At 38.2% G+C, this 24,189-nt stretch overlaps 1 protein-coding gene across 6 annotated transcripts in view; it reads right to left on the bottom strand.

Annotated features, from left to right (window-relative positions):
• The window catches only part of LOC122573519 (nascent polypeptide-associated complex subunit alpha, muscle-specific form-like), a 329,038-nt gene that overhangs the window by 152,928 nt on the left and 151,921 nt on the right, over nucleotides 1-24,189 (bottom strand). Inside the window, exon 2 of one of the 6 annotated variants that reach the window (XM_043739968.1) lies at nucleotides 22,241-22,292. The exons of the other annotated variants lie outside the window; for them this stretch is intronic. The gene's annotated coding sequence lies outside the window, so the exon portion shown is untranslated. The remainder of the gene's footprint in view (nucleotides 1-22,240; nucleotides 22,293-24,189) is intronic. 6 annotated transcript variants of the gene reach the window in all.

Raw genomic sequence — 24,189 nt, 5'->3', positions numbered from 1 at the left:
TTTAGGGCACTCTCTTCTTTGATTATTTATTCAATGTATAAGTTACGCATAGTGTAGGTAATTTCTGTGGAATAATGATTTAATTTAGAAATAAAACACAGGTTATACGTACATTCTTTGGATTGGTGAAGTAGAAGCAAATTTAAATTATGTATTTATTGCAAATACGTATAGTTTTAGTTTACGTCGAAAGTATATTAATTACTTCAATTTCTGTCTGGTGCGTATATGATTTTTCTAGTTATGCATATAATCTATCCGTACATATTTATATCTACCGTCCATAAATGGTTAGGACTGTGCATACAAAAAACAAATGCCACAATCATCCTAAATCAATCGCATTCAAGTGTTCATACACGTTTCCTCAACTGATAAACACGTCTCGCCTTGATTCCTGCGCACATCCTGTACATTTTTTATAAAAAAACGTCACTTCTTCGGAATATACCCATACGACCTTCGCAAACAGGTCTTACTTCGTTTAATATAAATATCACGAGGTCATTTATTCGTTGATCACATTCCTACATATACAATTTTTCACAACAGAGATGCTGCACTTCAAATGTACCGGGACTTTTCAACACAAAATCTAAACAGCGCAATCGCGTTGCTTGGGACTCAAACGGTTAAATAAGAGGATCGTCCAGAAAGTAATACCCGTTTTGAAATAACAACAATATAAATGCATTTTTAAAGATTTTCTTTATTTGTAACTTAAGTGTAATTATGTGTTAAATATTTAGTATAATTAAATAATTAAATTATTCTTTGATAGAGCTACCAGCTCTATTTGAACGCTCGTCATAACGTTATATAGGTTTTTGTATACCTTCATCATGAACTTCCGCCATCAGTTTACATAACCATCGTCTTACGTAGTCCTTCACATTATCATTTCCTATGTAGCGTTATCGACCAAACAACTCTTTGAGTTTTGAAAAAAAATGGTAATCTGGATCGTTTGATGCGTCTAGTATTTGCAACTTAGTAGTTGCAGACACGTTCTGCGGCTTCTTTGTAACAAGAGACGGGCGGCCCTATTGTTTCTCTATCCCTATTGAATTCCCACACCCATCGTCACATCAATGATACATCCATAATTTTATTTTATTACTGTAAACTGCTGTATTTCGGTGGTGTATTCCTTTTGGAAGAACGTCTTGAGCGTTCGAAAAATTTAAATGCGCGAGCACCGAGATTTTCAAATCGCATCGCTATTTTAAACGTGTGATATGACGATAATATTAAATATTTAAACATATTAAACAAATTTGATACGACTTACGTCAATACACGAATGAAACCAGGTGACCTATAAATACATTCCATCGTTTTATATGGCTTCTATACATAAACGGGTAGTATTTTCTGGACCCCAACCTAATCCTCGTAGAGTAGTGGCATAATGTGGTATGGCACGTCTGTGTCAAATTTAATTAAATCCTATACTTTTATCGTCCACAAATTACCAAAGTATCAAAGGAAAGAATCTGTATCGAATTTAATTAAATCCTTCTATTCTTTCATCCTCCACAAATGACCAAAGTACCAAAGGAAAGAATCTTCGAGTTTCTTTCAATTTCGACAACAATCGCGCACGTCTCGTTCCGGAAGAAAGAGTTTCTAGAACTCGTGGACGTATTAAGCGCGCACAGTTGCGTGCCACCACGACGAAAAATCGTTGAGTGGATTCGCAAGGATTCACGTTTACGAGCAACGTTCCCATTTCCGCGGCCACGAAAGCGAATACACACGCGCACACAACAGAAAAGGTTTCGACCGTACCGTTCAATTTCCGCGCGACGTTTCAATTTCTGCCGTCCACGCTACCGTCAAACCCCTTTCCCACCCTTCGTTCCATAGCCTATTCGATCCTCTATGCCACATCGTATGGGATCAATCGTTTGCCACGACTCAGCCATTTTTGGAATCGAGGAACGTTTCGACCAGTCTCTGTGTAAACATCGTTACCGATCGTCTCTTTCGTGTTCAACGCAAAATAGTTGTCGTTAAGAAATTGGCGAAAGGAAAGTCACATGAGAAAGGAAAGTGACTCACGTTAATATTCGGACAATTCGTAAAATTCCAGCATTATTTAGCTTATTGTTACTTATCTAGGAAATATATATTGAATAAATCAGATATGCGCACTTCTACCAAGTGCAATATTTGATTTGGTATATTAAAAAGGTATTAGCTAATTAACTATTATAAACAAGCATATACAAAAATAATGTTTCGCATACGATATGGTGAATATTGACGAGTCATTGTCTGATACAATTAATTCAGCGTGAAAGTTTGTGATAATAATAGTTTATTTGGAAGGTATGAATTTTCCGTTTACGAAGCTTGCGTAATACACATTAGTTCGTTGATCGTGGTTTTATTTTTTGCCCCTAAAATTAGAATATATAAAAATGATGAGAAAAACGATTGCACGTTATATTTTAAGGATACTGGCAATAACTAATTGTAAAAAACTGCTCGATTTCCTTACTCTTGAACGAGTTTATATCAACTCGAAGAATTTTCTCCTGATAAAAACTATCCTTTCGATGATCCTCGTACATCACGTAACACGTTAAGCTCGAAACATTCAATTCCCTTCGGCTGCTATCGGGAGAGATTAAAACAGACGAGGCAGAAATTGCGAGAGAGAAGGCTCTGCAACGAGAATTACATCCGGATGGACCAAGGCACTTTCAGCTAAATCGTATCACAAAACAAATGAAAAGTCACGATAAAATGGTCGGATTGTAGCAAAAAAAAAAAGGTGGTCGAGAGAAGGACACCCAGATGCTCTGTCTGGAATAACGTGCTGTTACATCGTCAGACAAGAAGCGGAACACTTGCACGTGGCGAGGGAGGCAAGAGGAAAAGAAAAAATGAAGGTGCAGAAGAAAAAGCGACGCTACGTCATAACTCATTGCAACGACGACAACGGAAGATAAGACGGCGGTCGAGTTAACAAAGGCTTCCGTTGTTGCTATCTGAAACGGTGTCCGCAACCATTGCGCATCCTACAATTGTATCCTGAGATCTTAAACCGCTTCGCGAAACGGCACTCGCGATTTTACAGAGAATTACCGCCAGCAGTTGTTGATTAAGATTGCACCTTGTGGGATACACGACAGAAGTTGCGAATATGTACTCGAAGTTCTATCTTCCGTGTCACGTTTGAAATGGCAACCAATGTAACAGTAAAGAGAAATCGATCCTTCGGTCTCGTGTGTGTAATTGAATCGTCTCCATACAACGATGGGTGTAACATGAATTGTATTTAAGATGGGTGTGTACGAATTTGTATTTAAGAGCCAGGTCTATCTCTTTAGAAATTATAGGCATGTGTGTTATCTTACGTGATGCTCTTTCCTTATTTTATCACAATAATAGAGATCTATTTATGTTGTGTTATAAATAAAGAAGATTATTCCCCTTTCTTCCTTTTCTTCCTTGACCTCGTTTCTATCGTATCTCCTTCCCTTTTGTGTGTGCAAATAATTTGAAGAAATAATTGCAATGCAATAAATTATACTATGTGAAACTACATGTGAATACTGTCATTTTCTTATAGAGAAATAACAAAGCACTTTGGTTACTTTGGCTGTCAGGTGCAGAAATATTGTTAGAAGGTTCTTTGGAAGAATAAGCGTACCTAAAGAATCGCAACAATACGAACTCGAGATAATATTGCAACGAAGCTAAATTTCACTTTACCATATGTAGAAAACTTATAGAAGATTATTAATTTTCTGGCGACTGGCGAATAATTTTCCGCTATTCAAACAATAATCTCGTAGTAGTGGAACAATTAATTAGACCTTCCTCTCAAATATACAGAATTGCTTACTTGCAACATCTGTTGTAAATACAAATATGTGTATATACAAAATAAAACTTTTACAAATCTCAAACCACTAACTACAGTCATCGGAGCCATTGACACAGCTCATTAACACAAAACGAGAGCTCTAAGATACTAGGGCAATTTTCTACCTCGCATTTCACTCCAAACCCTTCGTTTACACAGATACTAGCTCCACTAACTTGTTTATACTACCTGACCCGCTCGAGCTTTCAGCAACTCATCCTTCACCATGGGCCTAACACTTTAAATAGCTCGATCGTCCATAAAATGATACTTCGAACTTCCATTCAACCTCCATGGTCGTAAAACGTCCCTTAATATGTTCACGAACGTTTAGAAATTTTGGGATGTGTTCAGAAACGCATTTGTTTATTCAAATTACCCAGGTATCTATTTTTATATTTCTTTTAACAACTTTTCGTTCGCTTAACGAAAATATTCGAATATAGTTCTGGATTATTGTTCTTTGAATATATGTACTTACTTCGAAATTTATGCAAATTTTTGCAATGTCAAATTACCAAATTTACTTATACACTTCGTGAGAAATCGCAGCAATTTGTGCGCATTTCTATGTTTCTTTTAACAATTTTTGTACTTCCTAGTGAAACGTATTTCAAAACCGATCCTGATCCTAATATGTATTATGTAGTTTTACATCGAAATTTATAGAAAAATTTGAAATGTAGAATCTTCGAACTCCTGTTATTTGTATTTTTATGAGTGTTTTATCGACCAGTCGCGGGGAGACACGATCGTGAAGAAGCGCGTCAACGGAAGTCGTAGATTCCCGATTACGATTAAAGGTGGTTTTAATGAGTAGCGCTTGATTAACAGTTCAAAGATATTATATATTTCGAATAACTTGTAGACACGATGATTACGCTCGTTGCGTATATATATGTGTTAATTAATATATGTTGACTGAATTAAAGTAGTGAACCCAGTGCAGAGCTGTCGACTGATCTGTAGTCGTAGATTCAGTGTAGAGGTGATGACTAATCTATATATATATATAGGCGGAGATCGAGTGAGAATCGGTGACGATGCTGTCGCAAAGGAAAACTCTTGTTCGGTGGTGATCGCCCACCACTGGTCGCTTGCGGGTGGAATCCCGGGAAACATGGGAAAACCCACGTTTCCCCAATTTTTACTGGATGGAGCAATAACCATAAGGAACGTCTCGATTTGAAAGTGTTTTAGGCCACTTAATGGCTTTAATGGTAAATCTAGAAGCCTCGTTTTATGACCGTTCCTTAGGATTATTGCGACCCGCTGAATTATATGTGTACAGCGTGTGGACGCCTTGACCGTAGAGAGTCACCGGACGTAACAATGAGATAACCCCAAAATTTTGGTTGTTTATATATATATAAGAGTTAACCAAGGATGAAAACGTTCGAGGTGTACGATTTCACGCGATCATTGCGACAATGGGAGCGGAGAAGCATCGCAGGCGCATTCCACAACGTCGTCATGTTCCCCTTGATGCTTCGTTAGCATAGATGGGCGCATAAATAGAAACTACGCACAGGCCAAGTGACGCATGGATCTCTCGGTCGCGATATACACGCGCCAAGTGCATCGCACCCCGACGAATTTGCGATAGCTGCGCATGTGTGCACGCCCGCGGTTACAGGTTGCTTTACGTCACGCACGTGTGCACGCAGAGAATTATATGTATCGTGTACGGGTGGTACACGGAATTCTGTGTAGGAAGAGATTAAATCTGTGTAGGAAGTGTTTCGAGGAAAACTGAGGGTGGCTGACGTGGGAGCCAATGGTATGAGAGCATCATGATTCTGTCTCATGTTTGTGAAAAGCGTTGTTATTCGAGTAATATAATTTAAGCATAAGTGAAAAGTTTATTCCATTTTATTGGAAAAGGAAGGAAGAGAAGGAAGAAATTCATAAACTGCAGCGATATATTATTTCAGAAAAAATTATATTATACGCAAAGAACGAGGGATTAAAATATACTGGAAGTGAAATAAAAAGAATTTTACATTTTCAGTGAGAAAGTTTATGTATATTATGTTATGTCATATTATGACAAGGTCATGAAAGTGGGGGACTAGTATAATTTATAGTGGGGGAAGCGACCTCGAACGACCACTCTTCAATCCCAGCTATAACACGCTTCCCTCTTCTATTATCCTCGTTCCACTTGCACCTAACCACTTCATTCCAATTCGATTCATTACTCTCATTCTATTGGTCGTAATGTCGGTATATTCACTACGCCGGTTGTATATGATTTATGTATACTCTGTGACATTTTCACATTTTCCGAGTATAAGTTTGTCGTTCAATATTATTGAGAATTTGATTATTCACTGCGAACAATGAACGTTTCGTGACCTCGTTTCAAAATCTTCGAAAACCTATTGGTAAAGCACTATCCTAAGAAGGAAATGAACAAACTCGCTGGAGATTTCAATCCGAATATTCTGTTTGCTCTACCAATCCAGCTATCCAGATCTTCAACAGGTACTTCCTCGAAGAATCTAATATTTGAAAATGGTTATCCCGTGTATCAGGAATTAGCGTGTTATGGAGTGGAATTCGATGATAAGACCAGAACCATAGGATTTCGCAATCTCTGAATGGTAATTTCATTACGTGAATAAAATTGAAACGCGATATAGCCACGTATTTACTCTACCGTATGCTATGGCACTCAATAAAAAATACATACACCACGATAGATGTTTTTTTCACGGTATTCAAAACGCGATCGTTTAAATTTCAAATATACTCGCGCGAACATCGTTCGACTGGATATGTGAGCACTCGGTGCACTAAGCCAACAGGTCGATTAATCTCCAACGAGCACGCCCTATTCGATAACAGGCTGCGCGAAGGATTTTCAAGGACCCGTGAACAACATCGTCTCTCGCTGTAGAAGTTTTCGTTATCGCCAGTATAATGAGTGGGAAACCGCTTTTCGACAAATGGAACAGAGAAAGAGAGAGACAGACAAAAAGTGAAAACGCAAATTAAATGTTCATGGTTTCGACTTGTACACGCGGGACGGGAATGGATTCACATAAGTTTACATACGAATTAGTCGGATATTTAGCGGAATCGCGGCACGGTTTTTCCGGGCGCCGAAAAACCGACGTGAAAACGCTTCACAGACCCAGAAACAAAATTACTCCTGCGTTAAACATGAAACGAAATTTCCGACGAAACGCGCTCCAATTCCCGCTTTTTCCGCTTATCTCTTTTAACGCTAATATTTATACAAGCGCGTCTGCGAAACTATAAAAATTCTGTGTTGCAAATAACAATCATTGAACTTAAAATTATTTCTCTTTTCGTATGGCTGCATCGGCCTTCAACAAAAGCAATTTTTTTTATTCTTTTATTCTTCTGAAAGAATAGATTTCATATTAGTTTCTGGTATGGCGACTTTCTTCCTATATTTATATTTTAGAATAATGAGTCTGTTTTACGTATTTGCGATTGTAGGTCTTCAGAGTGTAATTGTTTAAATATACTGAATTGTGATATACTGAAAGAATCTGCATAAAAGAAGAACTGCGATACATTGGTGCAAAATTCAAGACGTATATTAACATTCATACCTCTTAAAAGGGTTGAGGTCGAGACACAACGGGAACTGATATGTCTTCATGGTAATATTAACATATGGTCTCGATAGTCGGAATCCCAAGTATTCGCGTATCGATTCTTAATCCTAATTATGATTATGAACGATTTGATAGTCAGAAAACAAAGCTAAGGAATTTAAATGCGAGTTGTTAAGTGTCAGCGAGTCCCACGATGAAACGTGATGGAAACTTATCCGTGGATAAGAGAAATCGAGCTAGTTTACGATGACCAGATAACTGAACACGAGTTTCTCGAATTATGCCACGATCATCACCAATCGAAATGAACCTCGTAACCGGAAGAGCTTCTATGATGACAGTGGTAAAATTAATAGCAACGAATGAAGATGGAGGACGCGTACATTTCCCCGACAAAGAAAAATCTGGAAGTGCATAAAAATCCGCCATATGTGTTTGTGCAACGAACAAATCAGTCAGATAGGAGTCGACCTTACAGAGGTTCGCGGTAACGCGAACCATGGAAGGTCGTTACCACGCTCACCCTTGTCTGCTAAGTAACGACGTCGTATTCTCGACGTAGGTGTATGTTGTACCCAAGTATGTATCTTACGTAGCTACGTGCCGTGTATATGGCCGATTGCGCATGAAACCATTCACGCGAAGGAAGCAGTCTGCTCTTGCGGCAACGTTAAATCGTACACAAGTAGACGGTGTCACGGATAACGGGGCAACGATAATTTCTGTCCGGCACTGTTGGAATCTGGCCGAGAAACTCCAAGACAAATAACAATTGAGTGGCGGTTTCTTTAAAATAAAACGAAATGTCGCGAAGTTTAGATATTATTTCGTCCACTTGATAAGTTTGTCGTGCAAATTGAATAATATATCGAGAGTAAAATGATTTTTAATATATCGTTTGAATGATCGGCTTTATACTATGCTATGTTATGTTACGGTATGAAGAAACTTTATGGATTCGTTTCTGTGTAATTTATCTGAATTTTGTTTAACTCATCTAGATATAAAAGGTGTTGTTGTAAGACAATTGTCGGCAAATACAAATTTTTGCTCTTACTCAACAATATGGAATTCTTATCTCTCTTCGCACAAAATATTGCCTTGCCTACACGTTTTCCATACAATATATGTTCTTTCTTTTTCTATTCTGGAGTCCCTTTCATTCGATTCAGGTAAACTAGACAGAAATTCCCAGGACACATTCAGTCACGTTCATCGAAAACCTTGGATGGCCATGCATTCTTCTGTCACACTCCTTTCAAGTATTCAATCCGTCCCTCTCGAAATTTCTAACTTTCGAGACTTAGTTACCCGCCGTAAACACTTGCATCGAATTCTCTCACTCCTGCGATTATAACATATTATGTCATAAATAGACCACAGATGTATATATATTTATGAGAAACTTAGAAATGCAAAAATGTACAGAATACACCTAATATATAAAAATATATAAAATACTCAAAGCAGAGTATTCGTTCTAATATCGAAAGGTGAAACTAATCTCTATTTAATTTAAGCTTCTTTAGTTACATTCATAAAAACACAAATTTACATAAACATTCGCAGTCTAGACACGAGAAAACGTCAATATTATAATTTAGTTTTCTCATCATTCGCAGAACGGTCATAAGATAATTAGGTCATCGCGGTGTCGTTTCTGACGAAGGAAGACTCCCTGAGCGAGCATAGCGATGAATAACACTTTCGGACGTAATTGTTACAACGAAGTTACAACGAAGTGGAGTAGCTTTTACATTACCTTAAGGCTAACGGAAGGTCGGTCGTCCAACAGGATTATCTATGCTATGTCGAGATCCGTGGAAAAAGAGAAAGGTGGTTCGTACGCTTTGCTGGAATTACTGCACAGGATGTCCCACTTAAGTCGAGCATCTTGTGCGGCTATACGAGGCGCTTCCTATGCCACGGGATAAACGCCGAGGGAAAAGAAAATCGTTCGTTTCGAAAGCGTGATGACATCAACGCGAACGAACGTGAAACGTCTTGATGCGCGCATTTCTGTTTCTTTGAACTGAAACTGCAAATGTACGTAAACATTTAAACCGTAAACACCGATAACTTGCGCGACTTCTAATACGATCATGTCAATTCAGCAAATAAAATCATCAATATGTTCAGTCATTCCTTGATTTTTATGTTAATTTTCCTCTTATGAACGTTTTCGCTCAAGGCCAAGAATCATTGGAAGATCGCATTGAAAGAAGTTATTAATATCCACGATCATAGATTTCATTTTAATTACTAGTTTATTTAAAGAAATTGACAGCGAGGTCGTGTTAGAAAGATAAGATTATATTCGCGTTTCTCAAAATTAACAGATTCTTTTTCATGTAATTTTCTTTGATCAGGTATAACAGCAATACAGGTTTATAAAAGCTAAACGGCTGATTTACTCTGTTACGAGTTTTGATCCTTACATTTGTCCCTACAATCTACCATTAAAACCGACAAAACCAGATTTCCAACTCGAACGTGTGCCAAGAGTGTACTGTAAGCAAGCACCGCAAGCAAATACGTTTAAACCACTATACTCAAGTTGGTTCGAGGCAAGCTCGGACTAAAATTCTCAGAACTAACTGAACTACTATCTGTTTCCTTGACGTTTCATACAAATATTGTCAAACATTGCCCAATCGTTCGATTATTTTCCGCAAACGTAAGAGCTTCAGTGACAACCGGCGTTCTTCATCTTCTCTTCCTCCTTTCACAAAATAATTCGTATCAAAATTTTCTTTGGGATACCACCTAACAAACCGTAGTTGGACGATAAAATTTCCTCAGATATCCTAACTAGGAGGACTGTCAACAAACAATTCAAAGCGTACAAACAACAGCCATATGTGTCGCGATTATTTTAATTATTTCTGGTACTCCAACCTTTTCAAACTTTCGCAAAACGATAGTATAAATAAAAAGAAGGACTTTGGAATTTTCTGTATGTCCTACACTTTGGACTTTATGTCAAAGTTGACTCGCGGAACAGAACAGGTTAAACAACAAAATGTCGACGTCGACGATGATCTAACTGTATCCTACCTTTGATAACGCATGTACAAGATGCACACACGGTCCGCGTGAGTATATTTGTGCATAATACACGTAGACGCGTCACGTAGCCGTGCGTGCAACAGTACACGGCCGAGAAGCAATTATGTACGACGGCAATGATAATCCCCGGTTGTAACTACGCGGGTAACTATATCGCGCTGCAGTATATACCGTGACAACTACACCGCGTAGTCTACGGGTACAGTTTATATGGGAGTCGGTCGTATAACGTTTACGTCATACGAGGCGAGCTGCTGCTTCTCCGAGTGCTTGCATGCGGAAACGCACCCGTAATTCGTCCATGTGTCTACGATCGCGCTTAATTGGCTGCGGGTTTCGGATCCTTGAAACTCAGACGATTTCGGAGAATTAACTTTGGATTTTGGAATCCTGCTGACATTTTTCGCGATTTAAAACGAGTATGTGAGTATTTTGCATTTTTACAGTGGCATTTGTAAGCAATGATTTAGAACACTTCGAATGACATTTTCTGATTTGTAAAATCTTTTATTTGTGGAAGTTTGTGATTTGTCAAATTTTGTAAATTATGGAATTTTAACTTGTGAAATTTCGTAATCCCTGATATTACGTAATTTCCAAAATCTTGCGATCATTGAAATTAATTTGTGGAATGGTGATTGCCAAATCTTACGATTTGGTATTCAGAGATGTAAAAATCTAGGAAGTTCGACATTCATTTTTACAAAGTAAAATAATAATAATTGTGCATTTCAGTCGTAATGTAGAAATGCAATAATTCATTTTTCTGGGAAAAGCTTTTTCATCGTATTACTGGTGAATGTTTCGCGTACAGATATGCAACGAGGCTAATTAAACGTTGTTGGCGCATATTATTAATGAACAAAAATTCGTACGACTGAATCCAAACGATTGACGTACAAAAAGCGCAAGTTGTTGTTTAGGAAAATACGTCTCATTAAATTGTACGTCAGCAAAATTGTATTTTTATTTTTACCGTGGAGAATTGTTTTCTATAAAATTGCATCAAGAGTTAGCACTGGTAGCCGTAAAACCGGTATTTTACTTATTACAAATAATAAATAAATAAAAATGCAAAAGAAGTATTTCAGAAGTAATCTACCTTCGACTGAAAGTTGATTAAATGAAATTACATTATACTAAATTGAATACATCACGCTGAGCAGGCTCGAATTAAAACGAATACTAATGAACTATATCAAAGGGCAGAATTGTGATTAAATGAAATCAAACTGGAATCAGCGGAACCAAAATACGATAAACAAATGGAAACACACGAGAAAGCAATTCGAAATAAAGTGAATTCGACTAAACTTATCGTGGTCGATTTACCAAACTGTACCGAATCGAATTGAAATCAAACTGAATCCAATGAACCTACAACCAGTTGATCCAAAATCGAATTAAAATCTGAATAAATAAAAGCTGAGTCTCAGTTCACTTTTCTTATGAATCAAGCTTTTTTATTTCAGATGTAGCTTGATAAGAATTTCAAACCTCACCAAAATCCTTAACTCTGGTAAGAATTCCAAATCCAATCTTAACTCTATTAAACTCTATTAAATCCAACCATTCTATATCCGGATGAAATCAAACTAGCTTGCTATAAGAGTGATATGGCTAAAAAATTGTATAAAATGTCATTCAAATATGGACAAAATTCCAAACCTAACTCAAATCGTACGAAATCAGGTCGATCCAAACCAAATCAAACGAAATCAAGCCGAGCCAACAAAACGATAGTCTACGATTTAATTCAGATTTAAAGAGAATTCCAACCTTATCTCAAACCGTATTAAATCGAATCAATATACACCAAATCAAATGAATTAAACCACACAAGACGTCTTTATGAACATAGTTCAAACGTAACACGTTTCACATGACGATCTTTCGTTCCATCCCAACTTGCATTAATCGGTAGTTTAACTTGGAACAATCTTGCTGCTCTCGTCGGACAACGAATCACGTTTTACATTTCCCACGAATCTTTTTGAGACTCGTGCATCGGATACCCACGACACACGGGAAAACGGTTTCAACGCGAATGATGCAACGACATCGCTATACTCCGATAAACTACAATAGTAGACACTACTCCGCGGTAATCGTCGCTAGAATATTCATGAATCGCGGCACAGCTACGGAGACGCTGAAAAAAAGAGATACGGCATAGAGGGGAGAGGGGATCGTTGAAAGAAATCCGATAAAAGGCAAGTATCAAACTGTTCTATCGGTTATACTAGTGCCGACCGTAGTTCACAAAATATTTTATTGTATATTGTACGTTGAGCGAAAAAAGGAAAACAAGTTTTCCCGCGTAATAAATCTTCGTAAATGACAAATGTGGAATAGGGCTTGAAATGAAACGTAATTGTTCGACGTTTGTGACAGGTCTGAATTAAAAGATTTATGTGTATGCGAAAATTTATATTGTCGGTTTGTTACAACAGTGACAGGTCTAAAAAATTGCCTGTTTTGAAATATGTGCAGTTTACTTTAAATATGAGCTATTTAATAGAATGGAAGACAAAATTAGAATTATACAATTTAACGTTTATATTAATTTTTTATATTGCGCACAATTTCATAATTCAAAATAGGCTTATTTTAATTCATTATCTTAGAAGCAAAGTAAGCTATATAAATAAACGATATTTCCTGACAGACTTGGAAGCTAAAGAGCATTATTAACTAAATTATGAAAAGAAACGGATATTTTCAGAGAGTAATTATGAATGATCAACTTCAAATTTTCTATCTCAGACCGATTTCCTGGATAAATCTGTTTTTTTTTTCTCTCTCGTTCCCTTAACTGCTAGCAAATTGACAATATACAGATGTACTTGAGAATCTTGTAGCTCGACAATTTTGTTATCCTTTTTTAGAAAATTGTAAAAGTCGAATATCTGGAAAGGAATCAAAAGAGCGCGCGCGTTGCAGAGGGTCTTCTACGAAGCAAAGTCTCTCACGGAAATATAACGGTAAACTACGGCAGCCGGTGCCCGTTCCACGCATACCATAGTGAACAGCCCGCTTCTTCTGCTTCTTATTCCTGAATTCCGCTCGAGCCTGCGCTGCGACGATGCACATAATATCCGCAAAACAACAACTTTCGCGTCCCTACTAAATTAATATCGACTCGCCTCTAATTAGGGCAACCAATTAGCGAATTAAACTTTTCTGCCAACCATGCCCCAAGTGAAAGAGACGAGGATTTCTTGTGATTCACAATTCCTGTAATCACCTTTTTCAATAACGAGAGATTCGTATTTATCCAAGCAACGCCATATTTTTCTCGATTTAGCTTTTATCTTCCTTTGTAAGAACCAGATAAAAGGTATCCGAATAAATGAAGCAGCATTTAGGAAACGACATGCAAATGAGATTAAAATACAGAGGCACGGGATTCAAGGGGGTTGACGATGATGCCTTCATGGCTTATAGTTCACAAGAGATATTTACTCGGTGAAATTAGGGCGAGCAGCATCGTAGAAGCCAAGAGCGATCGAACGGACATCTTCGAGCGCGAGGGCATGAATCCAATTACGTCAACTTTTATTTACAAGCGGGATACAATCAACGTTCACCCTCCCGCTGTCCGTACTTCGATTGCTTCCTATCGTATCCCATCCGATCCCTACGATATCTCACCAGGATCCTTTTGTCCTATTTCCCTTCCACGATGGATATTTTCCAACAAACTCTCTGGCTAATTTAACTACGTATACTAATACTATTCAACGAATCGTATAACACGTTCCTCTATAATACGCATTTATACGGGATGACAAAATATTGCGACGGTATTTGTAAAACGTGATAAACAGTATAGTGTGTATATGTAGACCAAGCTAACACAACTTTTAATCTTTTCTTCTACAAATGCGATATTCATTTCTTTGTATCATATGCAATGTGGCATTTTAACGAGTTTAAATTGTTCATATCTACAGGCTATATGCAAATGATATAAGATATAATCGGTACAAAAATGTGTTTACGAATGTTCGTAAAACGTAACTTCTTACAGCACGGAACGTATCCCCGTGTTATGTTGTATCAAGGCCAATTATGCTATATAGCTACCTAAACATCGTACATTTTAACGAAGTTACAATAACGTTGATGAAAATTTCTCATCATTGAGAATAATTACACGCCTTTTTCAGAAATGTGAAATTCTCCCAGAGATTGAAGTTAATGTTCGCGGTTCGTGCAACGGTTGACAGATACGAAAGACGAAGAAAAGACCAGCCGAGTTTTTCCACGTCTCGAATACGGACAGTCAAACGAATGAGTCCCCGGGACTTTCAATGTCCCAGTACGTTCCGAGCTCAATTTCAGCTCAATTACCGTAACCAACCTTTTTATTATTTTTACCAGCTGTTTGCTGGTTTCTCACTTTGACAATTTTCCTGTCCTTAAATCGGAACCACAATTTCGCTATCCAGGCAATTTGCTCTGTTTTGACCCTACGTTGGACATATTTCATCTATAACCCAATATTCGCCATTCCGTGCCGCGGAAATTGGACAATCGATAGCGACCGCAATAGCTCGAATTACCAGTAAAATTCATCATCGGATACGTTTTTTTTCGGATGGCACGGGGATACCGAGTGAAATTCGAGCAACTTTCGAGCCGCTCTCGTCCACGTTCGAACGGAGGTACGTACTATGCCTGCGAACGATAAAAATACCAGGATCCCTGCAATTTTAACGAACCTCTTTTTCTTGGTGAACGCTATAGGAGGGATACTCGTTGAATACCAGCGAACGCACGCGTGGAATAGACGAGGGCTGAGAGAAATGTACTTGTCATGTTTATCTATGTTCGTCATACATGATAAATATATTACCGTATAAACATAATAATATATTACTGCTCGCTAATATCCAAGAGATTTGAAAGACAATAATATCTTATTTTTCGAATCTTCAACTTATAGTCTACTGATTGCAAAAAAAAAGATAGTACTTTTGCGAAAAAACAAAAGTTTGAGGGGTAGAGAGGAAAAACACCATAATTTTACAAAATTGAATTATAATAGACAAGAACAAAAAATAAATACAGTATGTAACCTACAATAAAGAAGTTATATCAACGTGGCAAAAAATATCTAATATAAAAATTAGTAACCCCCGCGTACGCAAATACCAATTTTAAACTTCCTTTTATCCGTCACTTGTGCTACAAACAATTACTAATTTATCAATTAATTTATTCATTTGAGTCCAATACGAGCACTATTACCACAGACCGAGCAAGCTGTTCGGATACTTGAGAACGATAGTGTACGTGTTCGCGTGCGCCCACGACCCCATTACAGCGAGATATGTACTTCGAGGTTTGCTACGGACCTTCTTTTCGAGCCTTTCCAAGGTTGTTGTATTCGATTAGGCAGCTCTAAAATCGGCCACGACCATGATGGCTCCGTAACAGTTCTACTCTGAATGAGAAACGAGCCTGCCTCTGATTCTGGTTGCTCTCAAACCATGGCCAGAAAGTTTCACGAACACGATGGAACCACGGATCCATTAGGGATCCATTTAAAAGTGTCCCCTTTGTTCCAATAAATACTCGTTATTCGAATATCCCCTCTCATTGTTCGGTACGAATTAACGCTCGCTACGGGAGCTTGTGGTTTCCGGCCGAGCGCTGAAACGAGGGAAACATTTTTGAAGTAATCGCGTATGTTGTCGTCAGAATTGACAATCGCGCGTCTTTGTTACGTTGCAAAGACTCGATATTTTAATATAACTTCTATAGTTAGCTATTTTGAGTGAGATATTTAGTCTTCTATTATTGAAATCTTGTTTGTTTATGAGAAAAGAAGTTCCAGTTGATTATGGTTTTTCATAAGAGTTTATGAGTTAATGATTGACATAACTGGATTGTCCATCTGTTCTTTAGTATTCATAGAATAACATAGTATCGTAATATAACAGAATCGAGTGATGAAGAAATAAAATGAATTAAACTGTATAGTAGAAGATTAAAAGATTCAGTTGATTTTACAATTCAGTTCATTTTTATTTAGAAATATCTTTTTTTATGGTTCCAGATTAAGTGACGTTGTTGGAATTTCTCTTTCTAATTTCCCAGATATTACAATCACGTATAACGGTTAAAATAGTCGAATTCTGTCGTTTCTAAACCAACGAGTGAAAGTAAATACATGCAATTAAGAAAAGGTAAATCGTGTAAGCACGATGTTTCGGAAAGAAGTACGTAAAAACTATTCTCGTTTCATGTTTTATTCATCCAGCACGTTTAAGTAATGACTCGACAGAGTTCAATTTATTCCGTCCATGTTCGGAAAATGGACTACATATTATTGTTGCAGCGTGTCGAACTCGATCGAGTCGTAGGCATTCGTTGCCGCTGACAAATTTCTCGCATATCTGACCGACACACCGGCTAATTCGCAATCTAAACTGCACACTAGTGCACACCAGCAATCATCTGCACGGATTCACGTGGGAGCACAGTGTATCTAGTGAGAGTAGACGATTGAAACCGGTTTCTCCTGCTTTCAGACCGAGTAATTTCGTTAGTTCGCGCGGCATCCTCTTCTCTTCTCGTGCCACGGACAAGGGAGAAAGCTATTTCACCATCACGATCACTCCCGTTCGGCTGCATCGTTCTCAAATTGTCTAGCTTCAAAGAATTTCTAAAACGTTCAAGTTTTTTCATCGTCTTCCATTATATTTTCTATTTCTTTGTTTTGGTAGGTACCTTTTATTCGATATACACGATTGTTTTTGTAATCAACGTTTTTGTTCTTTTTTTTTCTTAATTCGATTAGGTGATAGGGTAAGCAGGTTCTTTAAGTCAGAGGAATATTTTAATCGAGCAAAATACGATTATAAATAATTTTTAAGAAATCTACATTTGAAAATACGATGTTACTGTTTGACGTGACAAACACAGTGAAATATATCGTATGCTCATATTTATCGAGAAACTTCTACTCATCAAAACGAAAGGTGTTTGTTCAACTAATCTTAATATTGTCAGTTGTAATTATCATAATTCAGTAACATGTGTATATTACTTTATTTTCGTAGATTCAAAAGTAGCTGGTACAGTGAGATAAATATCTGAATGATCTATTTTTCGGATTCTGAGGAAACTTGATATTAGCGAAAACGATCTACTCGGATAAATCGATGGTTGAGTATCAAACTTGTGACGAGCTGGCGTTCCATAATGAGGAAGGGAATCTTGTAATGCTTCCTCGACCATGTGGTTATCGATTATAAAATGTAAGAATCAAAAATAGAACGCTGCAACAGTAACCCGACACCCTCAAACACGAAACGTTCGAACGATAAACAATTGCTCTCAAAACGTCGAAAGAACTTAGTTAAATTTTAAATAAATTTTCTAAAAAAGACCATTCGAGGAGTTAGAATGATAAATGGCGTATGTAAGTGCCGGAAGCGAAGATTTTCAGCAGAAACAAGTACTGCGTTTCTACTAATTCTAACTTATTTCTGATACTTACTTCATTCATCACTCGAACGGTATGAACATTCAATGATTATCACTGATTAAAAAAAACGCTTTATTCTAAAATAATGGTACACATGTACAAATATTTTTTATCCGCTATATAGTAAATTTACATCTCTTTTCACTAAGAAAAAGTCTTTTACTCGTTTCCTTAATGCTTGCATCATTTACCATTTCGACTCCTCGATTTATCTGCTTATCGAAAATACTCATAATCCTTTACGAGAGTGAGAATGAAAATGCGCAACGACGAAATGTCGTAGGCAGACGAAGGGAAACCCTCGAAGAGACGCGGCGTCGCGTCGCGCCGTTGGCACGGTCGACGGCATCGCTCGTCGTCGCGCGAGCATTATGGGACGCCTTGAAGTAGTTTACAAGCAGCTTGAAACTCGACGTCGAACGGAACGAGAAGCGAAACCCGCGGGGCGGCCCCAACCGGAGAGAAGCAAGATTAATTAGATGCCGATGACAAAGCGGGAGCGTGTCTTCACGCGCTCCGCTCGGGCTGACGTTCATGGCCCGATAAACTTTGAAATTTTGACGACGCTCCAACATCCGGCCGCACGAAGCCTTCTTCCCGCTGACAATGCCTGCGCGATAAGGCTATTGATTCGGTCCTTGCCCCGACGGGGAAAATTGAACACTCGATTAAATCTTCCTCGCGTGGGCGTTCCCGAAATTCCCGGGCGAGCTCAATCGATGTTCTTGCTTCGACCAAAATACAAATCTATTTTGTCTTTCTATTCTTCCTTTTCTCTGTATGTTTTCATCTAGTGGTTCAGATGTGAAAGAAGAGAATAATGAAGACCATTATCGTTGAGAGGAAGTAGTTTAGCATGACATAGGTGAGAAAGGAAGCGACTTGTTATATGCACAGTTTTGGGTCCAAAGAGTATGAAGGTTCTCGGAATAGAAATATGTGCACGAAGTCTTGCAAAAGGTCAGTGACATAGTTAGTCCTATGATAATCAATATTTCTGGAATATTCAAGAGGGTGGTAAAGATAATTCCAAAAGCAAATAACTGCATAGTCTTGGCAATGCATTCGCTGTTACTAAAGTACAATTGTATTATCTCTGAAATTCTAAAAAACAGAGTGTCCATTACTTTCTTCAATTTTCCAAGTCATTTTATCGAATTATATACCTCAACGTGAACGTGGTAATATTGGATTCGATGACAGTGTATTAAATTCTCAAAATCATGCTCTATGAAAGCTAGAAAATAATATAGAAGATCTCATTCTTGCACGCGTTAACTCGTTAAATAATTATGTAACGAGCGAGAGATCGAGTTGAAAATTTCATAGATTGATCGAATGTTCGAATTAAAAAAGTGTATCGAAAGAGTCGCTTAATCATTCGTCCCGCGACACTGTACAATAACGAACAAGTGTAAAGAGCCACGACGTGTGCCGTACATCCATACGTCGACGAGAAAGGCATTAATGTTCGAGCACGTGACGGAAACCTGTCGCGCATCGATCGTTGGGACAAGGCTATGGACGTCGGCAAGAAGACGAAGAAATGACCCTCGACGAAAAAGCGGGATACACGAGCGTCGAATGGATCGTGGGGCGCCTGAAACCCCATCAGACTATAGTTGCCAAGGGTTCACGCGACACAATAACCAGAGACACGAACGTGAATGCTCGGGACGCGTGTATTTGAACACGATACGTGTCTCGAGGGCAGAGCTTCTCACTTCGTTCACACCCTTCTTCGACTCTAACCCCCTCGCTCTAACTTTCAACCTCCCTTCTTTTCTTCCCGTTCTCGACGACGTAATTTGTATCCTCGGAAATATCATACGACTGAAATTATCGCAGGACCGTTTACTTGTTGAGCTTTGAACGTGAAAATGAACATTTCCTCGGTGTTTCGAATTTCTCCGGGCAAAATTATCTATTATAATTATCAGGGGGCCGAGTTGCTTGAACATTATTAGTTGATATAACGTCATAATAATATACTAAAGAGTAATGTTAACGAATCAGCAAGTTGTAAATTACAGGTTATATACTTGCTTTTTATAATTTCATAATTTTATGTCCAATAGGACATAATGTACGATGATTTGCGATATATAAAATTTCATTGGAAAATTTTAAATAATTCTTTATTATTATACACAACGATTAAACAAAACTTGTATTGTTATAAAAGGGGATTTATTAGTATTCGAAGCATTTGACACGTGATTAGTAAAATTTTGCTATATAATAATATTAGTTTAATCGTAAAAGAGTTCATGAATTTTTTAATATTTATCAAATACCTATTTTGAATGTGAACGATTTATCGAAATTATCTAAGAGAATTTTCAAGAAGGATAATTCTTTAAGAAAGAATGCTCGAGACGGCTCGGGAACGTTTCGGGAAGACCAGCAGACGGTCGAGTGATCAGAAAGCGAAAGAAAAGAATGAGAACCGCGGCTGCTACGAAAGAGGGAGCACCGTACGCCGCGAGGTTCAATGTCCTCGTCCTTAACGGTCGTCATCCTGGCAGTCCTGGTGGTTCTCGTGCATCCGCGGTCGAGACCTCGTGCTCGCTCACGCGCGCGCACGCGCGCGTTCACGATCCTTATCGTTCACGAAGGACGATCGTGGAACCGAGACACGGCCAATGAATGAGAATATATACACATACACGTCGCGAGGCTCGTTCGAACTACTGCGTCTGGAACGTGATTTTCGGCACGAAACTCCGTCATTCTCTTCGCGTGTCGTCGCGATTTCTCGCTGTTCCTCGCCTATCGAACAAGCAAACCGACAAAAAATGAAACGCGGCAGATATATCATCGAAAAACACTCGATGAAAGAAACCTGAACGGACGCGGTCTAATGGTTATCCGAAATCGAAGATTGTCGACGGCACGAACAAAAACGGCGTCAGGTTCCGCCGATCGAGATGTGACCGTCTCTCTTCTGTATCATTCGGCCCGTTCGATCGGATATAATGGAGTCTCGGTGTTGTAAGCTATTACTTCAGATTTTAGATCGTATTTAAAAAAACGCCTTTGACAGTTTTTCTTCTAGCCATCGATTCCAGCAAATTGATTTCAACCGTAATACTTTTACTTGAAGATTTTTTGTTGCAATATCGTGTTACAACTAAACTTAACCATTCGTTATCAGACTTTTTTTTCATCGTTTCATATTTTCATTAGAACAAGACTTGTAATCTATTAAATCGCGGGTGTTCATACATTTATAAGAAATTTTCGAGGATATATGAAATAAATAAAATATTCCCAGTAAGTACTCTTTTGGTAATAATAACAAATCTCTGCTTTTAAATTCTACTTCTCTAGCTACATTCGTAAAACCAGAATAATCTACTGATTATCATTCCCCGTTCTTATGGAAGAAATAATAACCAATAATTAGCATAAATAGAGTGCTTAATGCGATAGTAATGGCACAACGTTCCAAGAAGTTAATTAGCGATTAAGGTTATTAATTTAAAAGAGCCTCTTTTAATCGCCTAAAGTCGATTGTAAAAAAGAAACTTCATAGATTTAAAAGATTCTAAAAATTTCTAACAAACGTAGCAATTAAACGAAACAACGAGACACACGGTGGGAACGCGAGCTGAAAGTGCAGAGCACTTTGTTTGTTGTTACATCAGACAGGCGGTATTCGTGAGTTAAACACGCCAGAGTCGTAATGCCGTTTCGTGGCGTATATTATTATTTCTCACGCACGTGTTACGCCCCCGTCTCGGAAGATTAACGGAGTCTTGTACGACCTCGTGTAACGTTTACGCCCCGTACTCGCTTTCGCTTGACTTTCACCTCGGCGCTCATCTCTCCTACTCTTCGTTGTCAATAGAATCACGCACCATTATTTCGCTTCCTTGTTCTCGTTGAGAAGACGAGGTTTCGATTCCTGTAGCTAATTACCAACGATTCTTCGCTAATTATAATGTCTATTAGTAACGTCTCTTTTATTACTTCGAGTTTTAAGTTGTACTTAAAGCTTGAGTTACACGAGGAACTTTTAAATAACAAGACCATTAACCCCGTTATAATGAGTCGTTCATAAATATTTCATGGCTTCTATATTTATATCTGTAGCTGTATTTGTTTCATTCGTGATTTATATAAGGAAAACCAAGACCGTGGCACGATTAAGCGGGCGGAATAAAAAAGCAATGTCGTTCGTGACTGACTTACGAATTACTTGCTCGATGCCAGCCCCATTAATCTTCACTGATGAAACACTTACCTGTAACAGACAGAATAAAATGTATTAATATATCTGACACGATATCGGATTTAAATATATTCCAAATAGAACTACATTTATTAGAACGAACGTTTAGTTAACGCCAACAAAAAATAATAGGTATTAAGAAAAATTGATGAACTTATATTACAGTTCAGGGTTTGTCCCCCATAAGTTCAGATAGATAGAGGTCCACTGTAATCAAACGTAATCAGAGATATTGACGAGCAATATATACGATGGATATGCCAACGTAAAATTAAAAAATGCCAACTTGTCACATTCAAATTGTCCGCACGTAGAGTCCGGACATCGTAACAGACGGTACACATCGGGAAAGCGATGGAAGGTAGAGCAGTTCCTGGAGAGCAGGGCGGAAGGGAAAAGCGCGAAGACGGAAGAAGGGTGCTTCTTACCCTTGGTATTTCTGTGACCACAATAATCCGACAAAGCCGAACAAAACGGTCGAAGGGATAAGAATAAAGCGACGAGAAGGAAGGAAGAACGCGGTGACGTGATGAAAACAGTTTCGAAGGGGCGAGCTCTAGATGAGAGGAGACAGGTTGAAAGGGAAGCGGGAGATGAGATCGAAGGGTGGAAAATGGAAGAAAATGACGCGGTAGAACGCTACCATATCGCGGTATTTTAGCGTAGAGTCGAGAAACACCGATGGTATGGGGGGTTTGGCTCGAGTTATCCCGACTAAGGGAACGCTCGACACCGCCATCACCGACATAGTCAACAACCACCACCAGCATCGACGACTTTACTTGTCGTCATAATACCGTGGTGAAACTGCTGCTACTGCTCGCGTTATTACCTTACATGCCTGCATGCTGGCCAAAGTAACTTCGAATTCTTCTTCTCCACCTCCCGTATGATCCCTGTCTTCGACAGAACCCTCAAATTCTCACCCCTTTGATTCAATGGACGCGTACACGTCGCGACGAAATTTCCCGATAAGTTGAGCGAACCCGGTGAAGACGATCGACTTTCAACCCCGATAGACCATGGGTAAGAAGTTCCCGAGATTCTCCGCTGGCTGAACTGTCTCGGAAAGATATCTCCATCCCTCTGCTCGACCATACTCTTTTCAGGTTAGGTAAGAATTGGGTAGAACGAAGAACGATCTCTGAAGTTGGTTTTAAATTAACGGGCTTATTCTCGGAGAAGGAAATTATTTATGGAACAATAATTTATAGAATAATAATTGAAGGGCAGAGGAATATGATACAAGTGAATTTTATTTAAAAGATTTGAAATTTTATTTTAATTTTGATATATATACCAAAATTTTAAAAATGTTTAGGTACTGGTGTTAATTAATTTAGCTTGTGCACAGCTTATTATTGTGTGTTAATATTTAAAAGCAGATTTCCATCGCATTACACAGAATATATCGAAGTTACTGATTGAACAGATGAAACTCGGGAAAATTTGTACCTCGACCTGTTAATAATTACACCTCGCTTGACCTTGTTTTACGGGAATACGAATTCAGCAGAGTGCATGTGCAACTTTTCGCAGGATTTATTACCCCTTAGCAGCAACGAAAGAGACAGAGAAATGCAATACAATCACCTAGACCTGTTTTATTTGTTCCTTTTCCGGATCGTGAAAATACTTTCACGGAACGGGACATTCTTCTTCGTACGTTTACTATTTCTGTCGCCTTGACTTGTTTTCGTGCCATGTACAGCTACGTTTATTCCATTAATCTGTAAATAGTGTTTCCAATTTTATGGAAATCTGTATTCGGTTTATTGCTCACAACCAAATTGTCACAGAATTTTTTACAATATTTTATCCATATTATGTTTAATTTTGCTGAGATGCAGGAATAAAATATCAAGGAAGAAAGTTAAAGTGATTTATGAAAGATATAGATATTTTTTGA

Source organism: Bombus pyrosoma, linkage group LG12, assembly GCF_014825855.1.
Source record: "Bombus pyrosoma isolate SC7728 linkage group LG12, ASM1482585v1, whole genome shotgun sequence".
Lineage (NCBI taxonomy): Eukaryota > Metazoa > Arthropoda > Insecta > Hymenoptera > Apidae > Bombus > Bombus pyrosoma.
The sequence above is the reverse complement of the archived record's forward strand: the minus strand, read 5'-3'. Positions and strand labels throughout refer to the sequence as shown.